Below are 20,880 nucleotides of genomic sequence, written 5' to 3'. Positions count from 1 at the left end.
CTGTTCATAGCCATCTACGTATGAAATATAAGAGTTGGTAACGAACCCGAATAACATACAACCTGTGATATATTTTCCATATTTATACAGGGCAAAAATTTTAATTCGTCAAGTCAGTTCACCAGAATATCTAACCAAACTGAAGAAAGCTCCTGACTTTAGGAACAAGTAGCAAACCTAGGGAACTATTTGGCGCTGCGGAAGCCTTTTCACAGACCAGAAGTCTGACTAACATCAAAGGGACCGCTAAGGTCTTCAGTTGACTCTCAGTATAGTAAGACAGCAGCAACAGCATTCAGTGCTCGCAGCTGCCATCTGGTCTTCATACTATGAACTCCTTTCATAGAAAAAAAAATGCTAGTCACTCTAATACATCGAAGGTTTCCGGCGACGCAGGGTGGGAAAGGTTAGGTTTAGGAAGGTAGCAGCCATGGCCTGAATTAAGGTAGAGTCAGAGCATTTCCTGGTGTGAAAATGGGGAAACTACGGAAAACCATCTTAACGGCTGCCGACGGTGGGATTCGAACCCAATATCCCCCGAATGCAAGCGCATAGCTACGCGATACTAACCGCACGGCAACTCGCTCAGTCATTTTTGAAAATGTGTATTTTTCTATCAGCTGAGGATTTTTTAAATCGTCATGTTCTGTATAGGCTACCAGAGATGTACAGTAGCCCGCTGGTTTTCTGATTCAACATACTGTTGGTTAAGTTATTGCGTCTATCCACATATGATTGAAGTCTTGTGCAACGATGTGACATATGAACTGAGAGAATACTGAGCAGTTCTTCCCAATATAAAACAGGTACTTTTGAGTGGTCATGAGCATGACTCATAGTCATAGGGCAGGCTAGAGTCGAGTTTAATTGTCAAATGTCAACTAAGTTATAATACTAAGATTCATTAAACTTCTTTTTTTGCTAGTGGCTTTTACGTCGCACCGACACAGATAGGTCTTATGGCGACGATGGGATAGGAAAGGCCTAGGAGTTGGAAGGAAGCGGCCGTTGCCTTAATTAAGGTACAGCCCCAGCATTTGCCTGGTGTGAAAATGGAAAACCACGGAAAACCATCTTCAGGGCTGCCGACAGTGGGATTCGAACCCACTATTTACCAGATGCAAGCTCACAGCCGCGCGCCCCTGACCGCACGGTCAACTCGCCCGGTATTCATTAAACTAATAAGTAGTATAACCCAATAGCCTACCTACTTACTAGCTACTTCAGAATTATGTTTTGACTACCTTTTTAACACTGCAAATAAATCCATCTATTATTTAAACCTCCCTGTAAGAAGAGGGCAGTGAATGCAAATGGGTATTATTTTCAAATGAGCTGAGCTCGAGAGTCCCTTATAGCATACGATTCTTTCAGTGTACCATGGCTCATTGTATGTCTCGCTGCAGTGGAAGCTTGGCTCTTCGCCAGTGTCCAGTGAGCCGATAAGGAGCCGTGTGTATCTTGTGTCTCACTGAGCCGTGCTCGTTCACGATTCTTTCGGTGTGCCATGGCTCACTGTATGTCTCGCTGCAGAGGAAGCTCGGCTCTGCGCCAGTGTCCAGTGAGCCGATAAGGAGCCGTGTGTATCTTGTGTCTCAATGAGCCGCGCTCGTTCACGATTCTTTCGATGTGCCATGATTCACTGTCTCGCTGCAGCGGAAGCTCGGCTCCCCGTCAACGTCCAGTGAGTGCGCCACTCAGCACTGTCCGCTGGGAGTAAGCTGACTCGTGTGCCGTGAGCTCGCCGTTCCTGTGAATCGATCGAATCATGCATTCAATAGCCAACACAAATGGGGGGGGGGGGTGAATTAATAAAATACGCTTAAGTGTATCTATATCTCAAAACTTTTAAAGTTTACGTGTGTAAGAATTGGTATTTAGAATTTCCTTTAAAAATAAAGAAACACGTATTTTTTTGTTTTCGAAAAATCCCAATAGGAAGGATGAAAAGGGTGAAAAAAGGGGTTCAATGCCTTTGATGAGGATACTAATATCTCAGAAACCGAATATATTACAGACCTGAAAATTGGTATTTGGGACCTCCTATAAAAATAAAGAAACGCGTAATTTTTGTTTTTGGAAAATCCAATTAATTGAGGGGTGTAAAGGGGGCGAATTTTTAAAATGAGTGTATCTATATCCCAGAACTTTTAAAGTTTACAGATGTAAAAACTGGTATTTAGAATCGCCTTCAAAAATAAAGAAACTTTTTGTTTTCGGAAAATTGCAATAGGACGGGTGAAAATGAGTGGAAAAGGGGTTGAATGCCTTAATGAGAATACTTCTATCTCAGAAACAGAAGATATTACTTACCTGAAAATTGGTATTTTGGTATCTCCTTTGAAAATTAAGAAACACGTATTTTTTTTTTGTTTTCGGAAAATCTCAGTAGGAGGGGTGTAAAGGAGTGAAAAATATGTTGAATGCTTTAAACGATGACACTTATATTTCAGAAACTGAAGATATTACAGACCTGAAAATTGGTATTCGGGATCTCTTTTAAAATATAGAAACACGTATTTTTCGTTTTTGGAAAATCCAGTTAATGGGGGGGGGAGAAAAGGGGGTGAATTTTTTAAATAAGTGTATCTATATCTGAAAACTTTTAAAGTTTACAGATGTAATTATTGGTATTTAGGATCCCCTTTAAAAATAAAGAAACACATATTTCTTTGTTTTCGGAAAATTCCAACAGGAGGAGTGAAAAACGGTGAAAAACTGGTTGAATACCTTAAATGAGGATACCTCAGAAACAGAAGATATTATAGACCTGAAAATTAAGTATTTAGAAACTCCTTATAAAATAAAGAAACACGTACTTTTGTTTTTGGAAAATCCAATTAATGGGGGTTAAACAAGAGTGACAAATTGGGGTGAATTTTTAGAAAGAATATACCTAGAGTATATCTCAGAAACGTAAAATTTTACAGACGTAAAAATTTGTATTTGGAATCTCCTGTAAATGTAAAGAAACACAGAGGATTTGTTTTTGGAAACTTCAATTAAGGGGAACTAAAAAGGGGGTGAAATTTTAAAATGAGCATTTCTATAGTATATTTCAAAAACTTAATATGTTACCGAAGTAAAAAGTAGTATTTTTATCTCTATGAAAATAAAGAAACATGTATTTTTTGTTTTCTGAAAAACCACTTGGGTGGAGGGTTAAAAGTTACTGAAAACGGGGTTGAGTTATTTTAATTAGGATACTGATATCTCAAAAACTGAAGATGTTACAGACGTGAAATTTGGAATTTGGAATCTCCTTTAAAAATAAAGAAATACGTATTTTTCGTTTTCGGAATCCACCTAGGGGGAGGGGAATTAAAAATTAGTTGAATTATTTGTATGATGATACAATTATCTCAAAAACGAAAGATTTTGCAGACGTGAAAATTAGTATTTGGAATCTGCTTTAAAAATAAAGAAACACGTATTCTTCGAAAATCCAATGAAGGGGGGGGGTGAAAAAATTGAAAATTTAATTGAATTCATTTTATGAGGATACTTACACCTAATAAAAACTAAAGTTGTTACAGACGTGAAAATTGGTATTTGGGTCTCCCTTAAAAACAAATAAAAAAGCGGTTTTGGGGGGAAAACATCGTGGGGGCGGGGGTGAAAAGGGGTTGAATTCCTTTTATGAGGACACATTTCTCAAAAACTGAAGATGTTAGAGTCGTGATAATTGGTATTTAGAAGATCCTTTACTATTAAAGAAACACGTTTTTTGCCGCAAAAATCACTTGGGGGAGGGGGGGTGTGAAAGGAGGTGAAAAAAGTGAATTCTTTTTATGAGGATACTTATATCTCAGAACTAAATGTAACAGACGTGAACATTGGTATTTGGAATCTCCTTTAAACATAAAGAAGCACGCCTTCTTTCTTTTTTTTGGGGGGGGGGGGTAAATCAACTTAACGGCGGTGGGGTGAAAAAGGAGTTGAGACCAATTGATTTTGCTGTTCATAATGTACTTATTCTGATCATAAACTGATCATTTCAATCTTTCCTGGGTTCGTTTTCAAGAACTATATTTTCCTTTGGAGAACATAAAGTTAGAATACAGTAGATTCTCCTGGCATATAAATAAAAATTTAAACACATTTGAAATGAACGATAGGAATGAAATTGACCGTGCAATTGTTGACCTCTATAATGGACGCATGTATATCATTCGTGTCGCCAGAAATCTCGCGCACTTGCCTACGCACGACGATGGTGCTGGTCACATTGTCATCAATGACAATGGCAGCAGATGTAATTTATCGCCAGGTAGCGGTTTTACATCTTGCTGTAGGGTCCAGGACATCAATAATAATAATAATAATAATAATAATAATAATATCTTGACCGTCGTCAAAATGTGCGAGCCGCGCTGGAAACGGGTCCTGGCCGGGTAATGACTACGAATGCAGTCCGGCTGCGGGTTCAGTACCACTAAGGCACCCAAGACGTCACCACGCCGGATCTCCACAAGGATTTGATCCATATTTAAAAAGCTTATAGGAAAAGATGGCAAAGATTTAGGGGCCCAACTGACCGGGTGGAATACCTGGACCTAGCCCGGGAAGTACCCAATCGATTGCTGGAAAGAAAGATTAAAAAATGTGAGGAATTTTGCCGTAATCTCAGAGAAAAGGAGTCAGATCGCGAATTTCGGCGGATTATATATAAAACGTTAAGCATTCAATTATAAATTTCAGTATAATACCGTAGAGAAGCACGGGTATCTTGCTAGTAAAGAAATAAAGAAAGAACTATCGCTTGTGGATATTCTGTTGATGCGCGATAATGTTATACTCGTATTAAACACTGGAAAATCATATGAACCTGGCACGCCGGCTAAACACTAAATTGATTTGTGATCGCAGTAAACCTAATATTTGCTATAAGCTCTCGGTGTGCTGTACGGAACATAGTGTGGTTGGTAAACGCACTGCGGAGCGGGCTTGCATGTCAGGTGGGAGGTTCGAGTCCGGGACGAAAGTTACTAATTTTTGAGATATTTGTACCGCACGCAATGTAAGTTCAATTCCTGCTTTCATGCTAATTGTGTGTGAATAAATGTGTTTGTGGCCCTAAGAATGGCCGATTAATTAGCCGGCCAGACACGTACAGACCGGAAATAATAGAAACACAACTACCCTGGCAATGTTTAATCGCAGCAAATGTTCGATGTGATGACCGTTTTGATTTATGTACATTCGGGCTCTGTGTCCAATAGATCGTCAACAATCAATCAATACTGATCTGCATTTAGGGCAGTCGCCCAGGTGGCAGATTCCCTATCTGTTGCTTTCCTAGCCTTTTCCTAAATGATTTCAAAGAAATTGGAAATTTATTGAACATCTCCCTTGGTAAGTTATTCCAATCCCTAACTCCCATTCCTATAAATGAATATTTGCCCCAGTTTGTCCTCTTGAATTCCAACTTTATCTTCATATTGTGATCTTTCCTACTTTTAAAGACACCATCCAAACTTATTCGTCTACTGATGACCTCCCACGCCATCTCTCCACTGACGGCTCGGAACATACCACTTAGTCGAACAGCTCGTCTCCTTTCTCCCAAGTCTTCCCAGCCCAAATTTGCAACATTTTTGTAACGCTACTCTTTTGTCGGAAATCACCCAGAACAAATCGAGCTGCTTTTTGGATTTTTTCCAGTTCTTGAATCAGGTAATCCTGGTGAGGGTCCCATACACTGGAACCATACTCTAGTTGGGGTCTTACCAGAGATTTATATGCCCTCTCCTTGGTCTTGCGCGCTAAAGCATTCCAAGTGTAATTTCTCGGCAGGTGTTCGTGATGAGAGCTGGTCGGGGTTTTCCGGCGCTTGAGCATAAACGACGTTCTTCAAATTTCACCATAAGTAGTTTAACGGAGTTAAATCCGGTGATCTGGCGGGCGAAGAAACAGTGCCTTCTCGTCCTATCCATTTCCCTGGCAGTTCCTCGTTCGGATGGTTACGAAAGGGCAAATTCGAATGTGGTGGAGCTCCATCCTGTTGCAACAACATCGCCAAACGATCGTACAAGGGCGCTTCTTCCAGCAGCAGTGGGAGTTCCTGACGCAGAAAGTGCAGGTAGCGTAGGCCCGTCCAATGGCCCTCAAAGAAATAAGGTCCAACCAAGGCGATCCCCCAAGACTCCACATCAAACATTCACTCCTCATCGTACTTGATGGATCGCCTGTCGCACCAGTGAGGATTGCCCGGACTCCAATAGTGCATGTTGTGGCGGTTGACGTTCCCATTACTGTGGAAGCGCGATTCGTACGAGAACAACATATGCAATACGAATGCTGCAACATTGTCCAGCTTGCCTCATAGCCACCAACAGAACTCCATTCGAGCTCATGGTGCAGCTCAAAATAGTATGAGTGTAATTTATGTTAATGCAGTATTCGCCAGACGGACGGCTGGCTGGTGTTCACCTGTCGTGCAATCGCCCTTGTACTGATGTGTGGATTATTACGAGTTGCCTCCAGAACGACCTCTTCTGTTTCACCCGATATAACGGGCCTATCACGGACTGGTGGCTGGTTGGAAATCACGCCTGTTATGCTTAGGCATCTTTCAAAATGGCGGAATATCGTAGCAGCTGGGTGTCGCCTGTCTGGATACCGTTCCTGGTACAGACGTAGCGCCTCGCAAGCGTTTTGTCTTGCTTCCCCATAAATGAGGAGCATGTCAACGTATTCCTCTGTGGAACATGTCGATTTCCCACCTCAGCCATCCTGGAAGTGGTTTTTCATGGATTCCGTCTTCTCCTCCAGGCAAATGCTGGGATGGTACCTAACTTAAGACCACGGCCGCTTCCTTCCCTCTTCCTTGTCTATCCCTCCCAATCTTCCCATCCCTCACAAGGCTCCTGTTCAGCACAGCAGATGAGGCCGCCTGGGCGAGGTACAGGCCCACCTCCTGATGAACTTTGCTGTTGTCACCTTGAAAAATCGAGGTTTCAGTAGCATACTCATCATGTAGATGTTGACTGAAAGGCAACACGTGATCATCCACAATGCTTAAATAAACACGCTGGTTCATGTTAGTGGTGACCTCAATGAGCGAGCCCAATCCATGATACGATAAATACCCCCAAAGCATCACAGACGCACCTTCGGCTTGAACTTGACTTTGCACACATCCAGGATGAAATGCTTCATTTGGCTTTCGGTGCACTTGACGATGTGCGTCATAGGAATACAGGCACACGTTTGATTTCGTCAGGGTTACGTTCCGCCAGTCAGCTACTGTTCACGTTCGATGATTTCTAGCCCATTGATGACGCGTAACTTCATGTTCCTGCGTGAGCAATGGCCTCTTGCGAGGTGACCGACTCCAAATGTGCATTGCATGCAGTTCCCATCGCATAGTTCTCTCACTAACTGGTTGGGATGGATCTTCATTCACTGACTGCAGCAATTCCTATCGGGTTCGGAAGCGATTTTGATTCGCAAGCCGTGAAACGCGTCTGCGGTTCGTCTCAGTCAAGATCTTTTTCCGGCCACAATTCTGACGTCGTATTTTGTGGCCACGTGTAGTACGCCACTGCTTATAGAACCATTGAACATTCCGCTGCGAAACACCAGCAAATCCAGCAACTTAACGCACCGTATGGCCAAGGGTTCGGCCAAACACGATTGCTCCTTTTTGCCACTCTGCCCCACCGATGTTGACGTTCACTGACCGCTTGGAACATCAGTGTCTCACTGATCGCTACTGCCTTATGCTTACACAGAGGCAGTGCGTGTGCGATTGAGCTCGGGACTCTTTCGCTGCGGCATTTGTACAGGCATAACGATCCACCTTTGCATGCGCATTGGGGTGACTAATCTTTTGTCCGCTGAGCTTACGTTTGGAAATGAGTCTGCAAATTTTGGAGAAGCATTATACTAGAAATGAATAGCAGGTAAATGTCTGTGACAAAGGTAGCCAGGTCTCCCCCAATTGGTGCTAACATTACAGATAGTCAAGCCTTTGCCTACCACTGCTCCAAGGATCTTCATGGACAGTATGGTAATGGCTTTGATTTTTTCTTTAAATATTTGTGATTTGGTCGTTATTGAAATAAGCTCCCTTTGAGGATCACTGGTAGAGTATCGGTCTCCGGACCCCAAGATCGTAGGTTCAAACACAGAAGAGGCAGTTGGATATTTGAATGGCGGAGTATAGTCCATTCGATACGCCATGGATATTTGAATGGCGGAGTATAGTCCATTCGATACGCCATTTCGTACGATGTCGGCGTGTCAAAGATCCATAAAATTTCAACCATAGATGCCCTATAGGGTTACGATTGACAGCCTACTCTGCCATTTTGTAGGTATAGAATAAAACAAAACGTTGAAATTGACGGGCAGGCAGCAAGATGGCGCCAAATTAAAATACTGCACGCGGTAGCTGATGTCAAGCGATTATTATTATTATTATTATTATTATTATTATTATTATTATTATTATTATTATTATTATTATTATTATTATTATTATTATTATTGTTACGGAGTTATCCGTGGAAGTCAGAGGTGAAAGAAGGTGCGGGCTGGAATGGGTCTAACTACAAGTCCGAAAGATGAATTAAAAATGTAAATAAAGGTTATATTTTCAACATACAACAAAGTTTAACAATTTTTCACAAGGTGAAATAACAAAAATATCAGGTACTACCGTATGTAATTTTACAAATTCTGGGCTACGAGCCCCAAAGTCTGAGCTCTCAGCTCGTAACCACAAATTACCAAAGGGCAGAAAACCCCTAATTACATGGAGCATTAGCTCCCAGCAATCAAAAATGCCACGCCTCCCCGAGGCACCTTTCAAAATACCAAAAAGAGCTGACCCGCTCTCGATTTTTCAAGCCCATTTAAGAGGCCAAAACCTGACTTTACACTAACTGCCCTTAAGGCACATTTATAATGGCACAGGGGTACCTCGTACCCAATCTACTGGGCCTTCTCAGGAAGGAAAACAAAACGTGTTAAATAAATGGCCCAAAATACAAAATTGAATGGAGGCGAGTACTTGCACTCCTACACTAAAGTTTTTTAAAACCTATGTGGCGCTAAGCCGATAATACAGGAGCTAATCCCAAGCTAGGGAGGTGACTCGTATGAGAAACTTTAATACATTAAGGAAGAGAAGAAACGGTCACGAAAACTTAGTCACCTCAATTTCAAATGAAGGGGAGCTTGAGAGGGTAAAGCACTCTCTATCCCCGAATTAAAGTTCAAGAAAACTGAAGTTTACCAGGAAAAGGGTTTACATGTTTAATAGTTTACATATTAAAAGTTTCGAACCTTCCCCGGGAGTTAAACTGCTGAGCTAGCAAGAAATAAAGATGTTAAGAGGCCATTACCTTGATGAAGAGCTGCTGCCTGGTGAACGGGGCGCTTCCCGCCCCCTGCTACATATCCACACACTAAGCTAGATGTTACTGAAGTGGCCCAGAGACAAGAAAATCAGCAGTTTTTATACCCTCGTGGAAAATTCGAGACCTTCCAGGAATGAATAGACACACCCACTCAATTTTTATTGGTTGACTAAACGTTACACATGGAAATTCGAAGAAGAAAGCAATGATTGGAGGAAAAATTAATTACAGAAATTACTGATTGGCTAAATTAAAAACAGGCGGAAGGAAAGGATTAATATTGCCAACCTACAAACCACAGAACAAAATTTAGTAAAGACAAAACTTATGAATACAACATTTCTCCAAGAAGGTTCATTCCTTTACACCAGAGTTCGTTATCATAGTTTTTGGTAGAGACATCTGTTAGACAATGTCCACACTTCTTTATCAATGAAAAACAAAAACAAATCAAAAATATACAGTGACATCTTCTGATAACCAGTAGAGTTAATTCAGTTGTTAAAGTTCCGGGTTTCTCCAGTAGAGAAGTTTCAATTGACGCAAGATTTGAACTTGCGTCGCGTAGAGGTGTACCGTCCGGTACAATTATTATTATTATTATTATTATTATTATTATTATTATTATTATTATTATTATTACGTCCCACTAACTACTTTTGATGATTTTCAGAGACACCGATGTACCGGGATTTTGTCCTGCCGAAGTTCTTTCTACGTGTCAGTAAATCTTCCGTATCTGGCGTATCTGAACAACTTCAAATACCATCGGACTGAGCTAGCGTCGAACCTGCCAACTTGGGGTCAGAAGGCCAGCGCCTCAACCATATTATTATTATTATTATTATTATTATTATTATTATTATTATTATTATTATTATTATTATTATTATTATTATACCGAGAGGTACACCTCAAACCCGTAATTTTAAAAGAAGCGCCTTAAGGAACGCTATCTCTCTAACAAAACGTGAAACAGCTACGGCAGGAATTTGGGACATTGACCAGATGTCACTAGTGAATTATTGAGTAACACGTTATTTTGAAGTTGCCTAAACTGACTGGATTTATTTAATTTGTTTTGTTTTACGTCAAGAAGTTTGAACTTTTCTCCATAGACGTCATTACAAAAACTGAGGTAATGCACTCTGGGGTAAGGTAAAAGAATTACTGATTTAAAGAAGTTTTTGTTATTATGTTTTCTCAACTAAATTAACTTTCATTTATTTTGTTATTTCAAGGTTTGCAACACTTCTTTCTCATTCCGCTAGTTTTTGAATCTGGCCAATCATGAATTTTCTGTAATTATTTTTCAGCCAATAATACGTTTCTTGTACCTTTTGAATTTGCCAATAAAATGGGAGGGTGTGTCCGGATTTAGCCCAGAACCCTCTCGAAGCGTCCCCGCGGGGATATAAACTGTGGCTTTTTCAGGCTACCTTATCTTTTGATCGCCGTATTTCTGAGAGCGTGTGTGTTCTTCGCCAGGCAGTTTAACAGCCAAGTAATGGCCATCAATCATATCTCTCTGTAGCTACCTCCGCAGACTTGCACGAGGGGAAGTTTCTAATTTCTAACTATGTAACCACCTGTTTTCTAAAATGTAAACCTTCTTTCGGCTAATGTAAAATTTTCATAATGTCTTTAATTTGTAAATCGCGAATAGAGAGTGCTTCACCCTCTCTAGTTCCCCTTCAATTTATCTTGATGTGACTACGATTTTGTAACCGTTTTTCTCCTGTACATTTCCAAGTAACTTGTTCATTCTAGTCACCTCAGTAGTTTGGGATTAGCCTCTGTAACACCGGGCCGCGAGCCCAATTAGGGTTTTATACTTAATTTTTTTTCTATTTGTTTTACGTCGCACCGACCCAGATAGGTCTTATGGTGACGATGGGATATGAAAGGCCTAGGAATGGGAAGGAAGCGGCCGTGGCCTTAATTAAGGTACAGCCCCAGCATTTGCCTGGTGTGAAAATGGGAAACCATGGAAAACCATCTTCAGGGCTGCCGACAGTGGGATTCGAACCCACTATCTCCCGATTACTGGATACCGGCCGCACTTAAAGCGATTGCAGCTATCGAACTCGGTACTTAATTTTCTGGGAGCGCAAGTGTACGCCTCCATTCACTTGGCCAGTAATTTAAACTGTTCTTCTTTCTACGAAGGCCCAGAGGTTTGGGTAATAGATACCCCTGTGTAAAATTGTAGGTTGGGCCTAGAGAGGCCAGAAATGTGTAAGATTTGTGGTGTAATGTTGTCTTAAGTGGGCTGTAAGAAATTGGGAGCACAGCCTCCTTGGTTAAAGAGTTGGAGAGCATGTAAGCTCTTTTCTGAGATTGCTGTAATATTGAGGTGTGGCTTTGGAAAGCCGTAAACTGTTACTGTTGAAGCCAGGTGCTCGTGAACACTGTTAATTGGGAGATATCTCTCCTTATCTAACTAACGCAACATTTGCAAATTGTAAATTTGGACCTTGAAGCTCAAAACTGGTAAAATTCCTTAATTGGGGTTTTCTACCATGGTATCAAAACTGCTTTGTACCTGGCCTGTTCCTTTTCTTCACCTAGTGAAGAATTTTGTTATGTTTGAGATCTGAAAAGAAATATAACCTTCATTTTTAAGTTAATCTTTGATATAGTAGATAGAACCATTCCACCCAGCATCTTCTTTCACCTCTTTCTCCTCCATGAAAACACGGCAACAATTATTATTATTATTATTATTATTATTATTATTATTATTATTATTATTATTATTATTATTATTATTATTATTATTATTATTATTATTATTGCGCGGCTCCATGGCTAAATGGTTAGCATGCTGACCTTCGGTCACAGAGGTCCCGGGGTCGATTCCCGGCAGGGTCGGAAATTTTAACCACCATTGGTTAATTTCTCTCGCACACGCAGGACGCCTACGGGAGTCAAATCGAAGGACCTGCACCAGGCGAGCCGAATCTGTCCGGGACACTCCCGGCACTAAAAGCCATACGCCATTCTATTTCATTTTTCATTATTATTATTATTATTATTATTATTATTATTATTATACATACTCATCATAGACCGTTCTGCCTTTCGGCGTTCAGTCTGCAAGCCTCTGTGAATTTACTATTACATAAACGTCGCCACAATCCTGTATTTGCAAGTAGTGCTGTGTCCACATTTAGTTCTATACCTGTTATCTTTAAATCGTTAGAAACTGAGTCTAACCATCGTTGTCTAGGTCTCCCTCTACTTCTCTTACCCTCCATAACAGAGTCCATTATACTCCTAGGTAACCTATCCTCCTCCATTCGCTCAACATGACCCCACCACCGAAGCCAGTTTATGCGTACAGCTTCATTCATTGAGTTCATTCCTAACTTAGCCGTTATCTCCTCATTCTGAGTACCTGCCTGCCATTGTTCCCACCTATTTGTACCAGCAATCATTCCCGCTACTTTCATATCTGTTGCTTCTAACTTATGAATAAGATATCCTGAGTCCACCCAGCTTTCGCTCGCGTAAAGCAAAGTTGGTCTGAAAACAGACCGATGTAAAGATAGTTCCGTCCGTGAGCTGACTTCCTTCTTACAAAACACTGTTGATCGCAACTGCGAGCTCACTGCATTAGCTTTACTGCACCTCGATTCAATCTCCTTTAGGGCGGGTATTATAATGAAGGTTTAAACTGAAAATTGAGTTAAAGTGTAACTTGAGTTTAAACCGATGTTGAGTCTTATAATGACCGGCCTAAGTTAAACTGAGGTGAAGAAGGAAATATACGATCTTGGTAGCAGTGACTTGCAAGAAAAGATGACTGTCGATAATGTTTTGTTTTACCGAGCTCGATAGCTACAGTCGCTTAAGTGCGGCCAGTATCCAGTATTCGGGAGATGGTGGGTTCGAGCCCCACTGTCGGCAACCCTGAAGATGGTTTTCCGTGGTTTCCCATTTTCACACCAGACAGATGCTGGGGCTGTACCTTAATCAAGTCCACGGCTGCTTTTTTCCCACTCCAAGACCCTTCCTGTCCCATCGGCGCCATAAGACCTATCTGTGTCGAAGCGACGTAAAGCAAATAGCAAAAAGAAAAAAGGTTTTGTTTACTTCTTGTAAGTAAAATGGCGGATAAAAACAATAAACGTTGTCCTAATTTTACTTGTAAGGAAGTAGAATTGCTTCTACAATTAGTAGACTACAGAAATATTTATATAGTCCGTGAAACAGTGGCCTTATGAATTCCTCCGAAATCTCTCATTGTAATAAACATACTACCGGAGGCATAAAACCGCAATGCTATTAGTAGTTCACTGAACGGTTCTACAGCATGATTTCTGAAATAGAAGGAAGTTAAATTATTTTCTAAAATTTACACTTCTGATATTCAAACAGTTCAAAAAGTCATTTTTCATTCTTACCTTTTCATTGCATATTTTATTCTAGCACCAATTTGCTGAAATATGGGTATGACAGTCTGTTTTGTAAGCCTAAACCTATTTAAAAATTCTGTTTCATTCCATATATGAAAGTGACGTGCCCTTGCTCGAAAAACTCGTGGTGCCCGAGGTCGTTCAATGATTTGAACCACTTCTTCTTCATCGCTTGGTATTTCTTCAAACAGCTCAAAAATATCTTTGAGATCCATTCGCTCTGCCATGTTGTAAGGTTATGTAGGTATTCTTAAACTTCAGTACAAACGGTAGTCTAATGAGTGGCAGTAAAATGAACCTCTAGTTAAACTTAGGTTTACGTTTTATAATACGCGACTAACAGATAAACCGAAGTTTAAACTGAACCAACAGTTTAAACCTCTATTATAATACCGGTCCTTACTATATTACCATCCTGGGAGAACATACAACCTAAATACTTGAAATTATCTTCCAGTTCCAGCTTTGTATCACCAATGTAACATTCAATTCAGTTGACTTTCTTACCTACTGACATCAATTTAGTCTTCGAAAGGCTAATTTTTATACCATACTCATTGCACCTTTCCAAGATATTAGACTGCAGGCTTTCGGCACAATCTGCCATTTATTATTATTTCGTTTCAAACAGCAATGGGCCGCGCTATTTCAAAGGTTTTCTTTCTTGAGCTTTAACACTCGCCCAGTTGGCTAGATGGTTATGTGCTAGCCTCTGGTCACAGGGGTCCCGGGTTCGATTCCCAGTGGGGTCGGGAATTTTAACCATCATTGGTTAATTCCGAAGGCACAGGGGCTGGGTGTGCGTGTCATCTTTATAATCATTTCATCCTCATCACGACGCGCAAGTCAAATCATAAGACCTGCACCTGGCGAGCCGAAGTTCTCGGACACATCCCGGCACTAAAAGCCATACGCCATTTCATCTTACTCGCCCATTACTCCCTCATCCCTCTTCAGTGAGCAAGTGGCACGTTGCAAGATGTCATCTCGTAAGATCCCATTTTATAAAAAATTCTTTTCCACCTCGGGGAACCAGACCGCTTTAGTTTTCTTAATCAGAAAACAGGCAAAGATTCGAGTGGACAATGTGTCTTGTCTCATTCGTCTTACGTGACCATAAAAATAAATCCTTGTTTTTCGAAATAGTGTCTGTTATTTGCTCCTTATGTAGATATATGTCATGACTGTGTCTTCTCCTATATTCTCCGTTTCCTTTTACTGGGCCCAAGACCGTCCATACAATCTTCCTTTCTTTAGCTTCTAGTTGTTCTGCCAGACCTTTCTTATTGAGAGGCATTCTGCTGCATTTAGTGCTTCAAGCCCAATAACTGTACAGTAATGTCTGAGATTATTATTATTATTATTATTATTATTATGAAAGAAGTGAAATTGGATTTTGTGTAAAGGTTATTCTATTAGATTGTGTTCCGTCACTTTAGTAATTATCTATATGCCAAAAAGGAGTTATACAAAGAAAACATGGAAGTTAGGGAGAGAAAGATATCGGCATTACTAAAATACACTTTCTAATGTTCTAGTCTTCCGCAGATAAGCTTCAACTTTGCCAGTTATCCATTGCTTCAAATGAAATTAAAGAAAGGGGTGTGATAGCCGAGTGGTATCGTCACTGACTACTTACCACGAGGGCCACGCTTCGAAACCCGGCCGATGCATGTCGGATTTATAAAATGAAAAGGCCTCATCCCTGTGGTTCGGATTTCACATAAAACTTGATGATCCGTGGCTGTAATAATGATATCAACGACCATGTACAATTAGAAGATGCTTGCTTTCTTTCATACCTTGTGAGATATTTTCTGTACCACTGGAGGGCAAGATGAGACGAAGCGAAAGATATTATTATTCTTTCATTCTTAATACGTTTACCCTGCAAGGTTGGTTTTCCCTCGGACTCAGCGAGGGATCCCACCTCTACCTCCAGGGCAGTGTCTTGGAGCGTGAGACTCTGGGTCGGGGGATACAACTGGAAAGGAGGACCAGTACTTCGCCCAGGCGGCCTCACCTGCTATGCTGAACAGGAGCCTTGTAGGGGGATAGGAAGATTGGAAGGGATACACAAGGAAGAGGAAAGGAAGCGGTCATGGTATTATGTTAGGTACCATCGCAGCATTTGCCTGGAGGAAAGTGGGAAAACTACATAAAACCACTTCGAGGATGGCTGACCTCCCGATGCTGAGTGGATCCCGTTCCAGACCTCGTACCACTTGTCAAATTTTGTGGCAGTGCCGGGAATGAAACCTGGCCCTCCGGGGGTGGTAACTAATCACACTTATCACTACACCACAGATGCGGATTGTTTTAAATTTGTGAAATGACCACTGAGGATCGGGCTACAATTTCATTTTTCCTTTGTCTCTAGCGCGACGCGGAAATGCACACATATGTGAGTTACTTTATTAATTTTTTAACAGGATCCACTCCTTCCAAGACAATCTGAAGCGTCTACAAGGACAAAGTTTAACGCGAAACTAAATAATCTCAAATTTAAACTAAACAAATAATAAATCTACCGTAGGTTTCGTAAAATATTAATCAACTTCACAAAACAGAAAATAATCTACAAAAATTACTTCAAACAGGTGGCCCACTAAAAATTCTAAATTTAAACATTCGGAAAAGTCCCCGAGCAAAGCTGACACTACAGCTAGTGCATCAACACAAGATGAATTATCAATTACAAAATTAGGTACTTTGCTTGGCACCCTCAGTATGAAGTACATTTTGGCAAAACACTCTTAAAACTTAAAACATTGTCTATTGATTAAGGACAAAACTGACCTTTCGTTACTAATCATGCTATTAATCACCTCAGCAAAAATGTGTCTTAAAGAGAAGAACCAATCAATCCAACAATCTACCTATCCAAGTACTAGAACGTCAAAACCCTAATTGGAATAAAGTTATATCTCCATTACGCCGTTCAAGGTCTCTCAATGAAAACACTGATGGGAACAGAGATCGCTTTAGTGATACTATATTTCCACGGAAAAAAATTGAAATCCAATTTATAATACACATAGTTTATGTTGTACCAATGTCCTGTATCATCAAAGTATTATAACATGATCTGTGAAATAATATAAATGATTATGGAACAATATCTTTGTTCATTTCCTGTTTTGAAAGATGACCTAGACCGGTCCTAACAAAGGACTTGGCCACATCCCGTATCGAGTATTACAGTAATGAAACCTGCTGATTATATAAGCTCACCTGGGAACATTGCGTTCCAGTCATTTTTGAAAGGGCAATGCTGTGCACGAGGAGGATGTGTTTCATCCTCACATTGGTTATTGTTTCTGCAATAGCACAGGACCCTGGCGAGGATCCTGTAGATGACACTGATGTTGCACATTCGCCACTTGAGGTGAGAACAATGACAGTTTAATAGTTATTTCACTTCTTGAATGTAGGTCTATTTGTGAGTAAACATGTTCGTCTGTCAGTTATAGAAGCAGAATGCTTGGGTTTAAAAGGACCATATACAGGTGTGCTTGAAAGGGTCCTAATATCTACAGAGGAGGCACCAAGCACTAAACGAGGGAAAAACGTCCTACAAACAGCAAACTCAGTATATTCGCGGAGTTATAGTCCGCCACCACTATCAATTGTCACCATCTTCCAGTAATTTACAGTGGGTCGTATGCAATATATTAATAATAATAATCATAATAATAATAATATGTTGTAATTATTCTGGCAAAGTTACGGATGAACTCCCTTTCTTACATATAACCAGTCTTAACCAAGATCATTGTTAATAATAACTACTGATGACGATAACATCAAAACAATAAAAGGTTATTCCACTGAAGCTCAACTTGTAGGATTCCAGAAAGATATAGCAGATATCCTGGATTCAGGAGGTCAATTGGACTGTATCACGATTGATCTATCTAACGCATTTGATAGGGTAGATCATGGGAGACTACTGGCAAAAATGAGTGCAATTGGACTTGACAAAAGAGTGACTGAATGGGTGGCTACGTTTCTAGAAAATAGAACTCAGAGAATTAGAGTAGGCGAGGCTTTATCTGACCCTGTAATAATTAAGAGGGGAATTTCTCAAGACAGTATTATAAGAGCTTTAAGTTTTCTTATATCAATGATATGTGTAAAGAAGTGGAATCAGAGATAAGGCTTTTTTCAGATGATGTTATTCACTACAGAGTAATAAATAATTTGCAAGATTGTGAGCAACTGCAAAATGACCTCGATAATGTTGTGAGATGCACAGCAGGCAATGGTATGAATATAAACGGGGTTAAAAGTCAGGTTATTAGTTTCACAAATAGGAAAAGTCCTCTCAATTTTAATTACTGCGTTGATGGGGTGAAAGTAAAGATCTTCATTGGGGTATCACATAAATATGATTGGAAATAAAAGGTACAGATCTCTGCACATGGTTATGATGGTATTTATGGGTTGTAGTAAGGATGTAAAGGAGAGGGCATTTAAGTCTCTGGTAAGACTCCAACTAGAGTATGGTTCCAGTGTATGGGACCCTCACCAGGATTACTTGATTCGAGAACTAGAAAAAATCCAGAGAAAAGCAGCTCGATTTGTTCTGGGTGATTTCCGACAAACGAGTAGCGTTACAAAATTGTTGCAAAGTTTGGGCCGGGAAGACTTGCGAGAAACGAGACGAACTGCTCGACTAAGTGGTATGTTCAGAGCTGTCAGTGGAGAGATGACGTGGAATGACGTCAGTAGACGAATAAGTTTGAGTGGTGTCTTTAAGAGTAGGAAATATCACAATATGAAGATAAAGTTGGAATTCAAGAGAAAAAATTGGGGCAAATATTCGTTTATAGGAAAGGGAGTTAAGGATTGGAATAACCAAGGGAGATGTTCAATTAATTTCCAATTTCTTTGCAGTCATTTAAGAAAAGGCTAGGAAAACAACAGATAGGGAATCTGCCACCTGGGCGACTGCCCTAAATGCAGATCGGTAGTGATTGATTGAACTTTCAATCGTAGAACACTGTTTCTTGTATGTGGTAGTAACCTCAAGTCTCCCATCGTGTACTATAGTCGTTGCGTGTCGGTAGCTATGGTGGTGTGACAGATGTGGGGGTTGTAATTGACAGACTATATATATATATATAAATAGACGCGTTTGTTCCTATATTTCACGTTGCAGCCACAACTATCCACTGCAGACCACTCCTGTTCATGTGAGGTAGTAGCCTGCAGTCTACTATCGTGCACTGTTGTGGTTGTGTCGGTACCCGTGGTGGTTTGGGAAATATGGGCGTTAAAATAGGCCGACTATATACAAAAATGGACGTGAGTGTTCGTATATTTCACCATACAGCCACAACTATCCATCGCAGTCCACTGGTGTCTGTGTATGGTAGTTGCCTCGAGTCTCCCATCGTACACAGTAGTTGTGGAGGTGTAGGAGATTTTGGGGTTGAATATTGCCGACTATATATAAAAATAGACGTGTGTGTTCGTATATTTCACTTTGGAGCCACAAATACCCACCGCAGACCACTATGTGGTTGTAACCTCAAGTCTCCCATCTTGCACTATAGGACTGTGTGTCATCCAGCCACAACTCCCCATCGCAGACTACTGGTGTTTGTGTATGGTAGTAGTCTAGAGTCTCCCATCATACACTATAGTGGTTGTGTGTCAGATATGGGGGTTGAAAGTGGCTGACTACATATAAAAATAGACGTATGTGTTCGTGTATGTCACCTTCCAGCCACAACTACTGTATCCATCGCAGACTGGTGTCTGTGTATGGTAGTTGCCTCGAGTCTCCTATCATACACAGTAGCTGTGGTGGTATGGGAGATTTTGGGGATTGAAAGTGACCGACTATAAATAAAAATAGACGTGTGTGTTCGTAATTTCACCTTGCAGCCACAACTACCCACCGCAGACCACCGATGCTTCTGTGTGGTAGTAACCTCGAGTCTCCCGTCGTGCACTATGGTGGTTACATGTCGGTAGCTGTAGTGGTGTGGGGGATGTGGAGGGGGAGGTTTGAAAGCGCCCAAGTATATTTAAAAAAATAGACATCCGTGCCTCGGTACAATGGACAGATAATATAGGAACCGTTTAAAAGTAAAATCTGTGAAAATCCTCTTACTGGTTCAATACAGTTTAAAGGAATTTTCATAGGTATCTTCTTGTAAGTATGTGCTAGACACGCCAAAAATTCTAAAGGCAATTGGATCTTCAGAAAAGTACCATCAAGGCGTGTAAATTGGTTCCGTTGTTTAAATTTTGTAAGAATTTACATTAAAATACCGGAATGGATACATTTTGATTGATACATATGTAAAAATTGGAATATATAAGGCCAGAGTAAAGTGTAGCTTCCACCGAAGTCCCAGTCAACATCCATAGCTGTGACAATATGGAAGTTGCTGGGGTATGGGTAGTGCTGAGTAATGACGTTCAGAGCATGACTAGTGCATCTGAGTGTTATGAAAGGTGCTGCTCATAGGGTCAGTCGTGCTGCAATAGTACTTTCTGACCCAGTGAGGTAAACAATGGCAAGCTACCTCACTCCCCATATTGCCTAGTACGCCTCATTTTGGTGCTGCCATTGGTTTTTGGGGTTTCCTTATAACCGCATAACCTTTGATAGTGCTATTTGAGGATCCAACCAGCCTCTGGGCTGATGACCTAACAGACAGACACAAATCTGAATGCAGACTTTCAATGGACAAATTTTCTGTCCTCTTCTCGACATTGCCCTCCTTTTTAAATAGCCTTTTCCCTCTGTATTATCTATATGCATCCTGTCACCCTAGATTTATATCGACTCATCAAAGCGAGGTTTCATGAAACGGAAGACACCCAGCGCTTCTATGGCAACAGCTATGAAACAGGAATCTTGTTGGTTGATTGAAAGAAGGCATGAGAACAACTACTTCGAAAAGATTTCGGATGAGAAGTTCCCCATTCACCAATACAAGTTGCATCTGCTGTTGTTATTGTTGTTGTTGTTGTTGTTGTTGTTGTTGTTGTTGATGTTCTAAAAGAGAATAGTGTTACGAAAGTTTCGCTAACTTCAGAATGGGAAGACTAGGGAGCAAGGAGATGAGCTG

The sequence above is a fragment of the Anabrus simplex genome, chromosome 7 (assembly GCF_040414725.1).
Source record: "Anabrus simplex isolate iqAnaSimp1 chromosome 7, ASM4041472v1, whole genome shotgun sequence".
In the NCBI taxonomy this organism is placed as follows: Eukaryota; Metazoa; Arthropoda; class Insecta; order Orthoptera; family Tettigoniidae; genus Anabrus; species Anabrus simplex.
Note: the sequence above shows the minus strand (reverse complement) of the source record.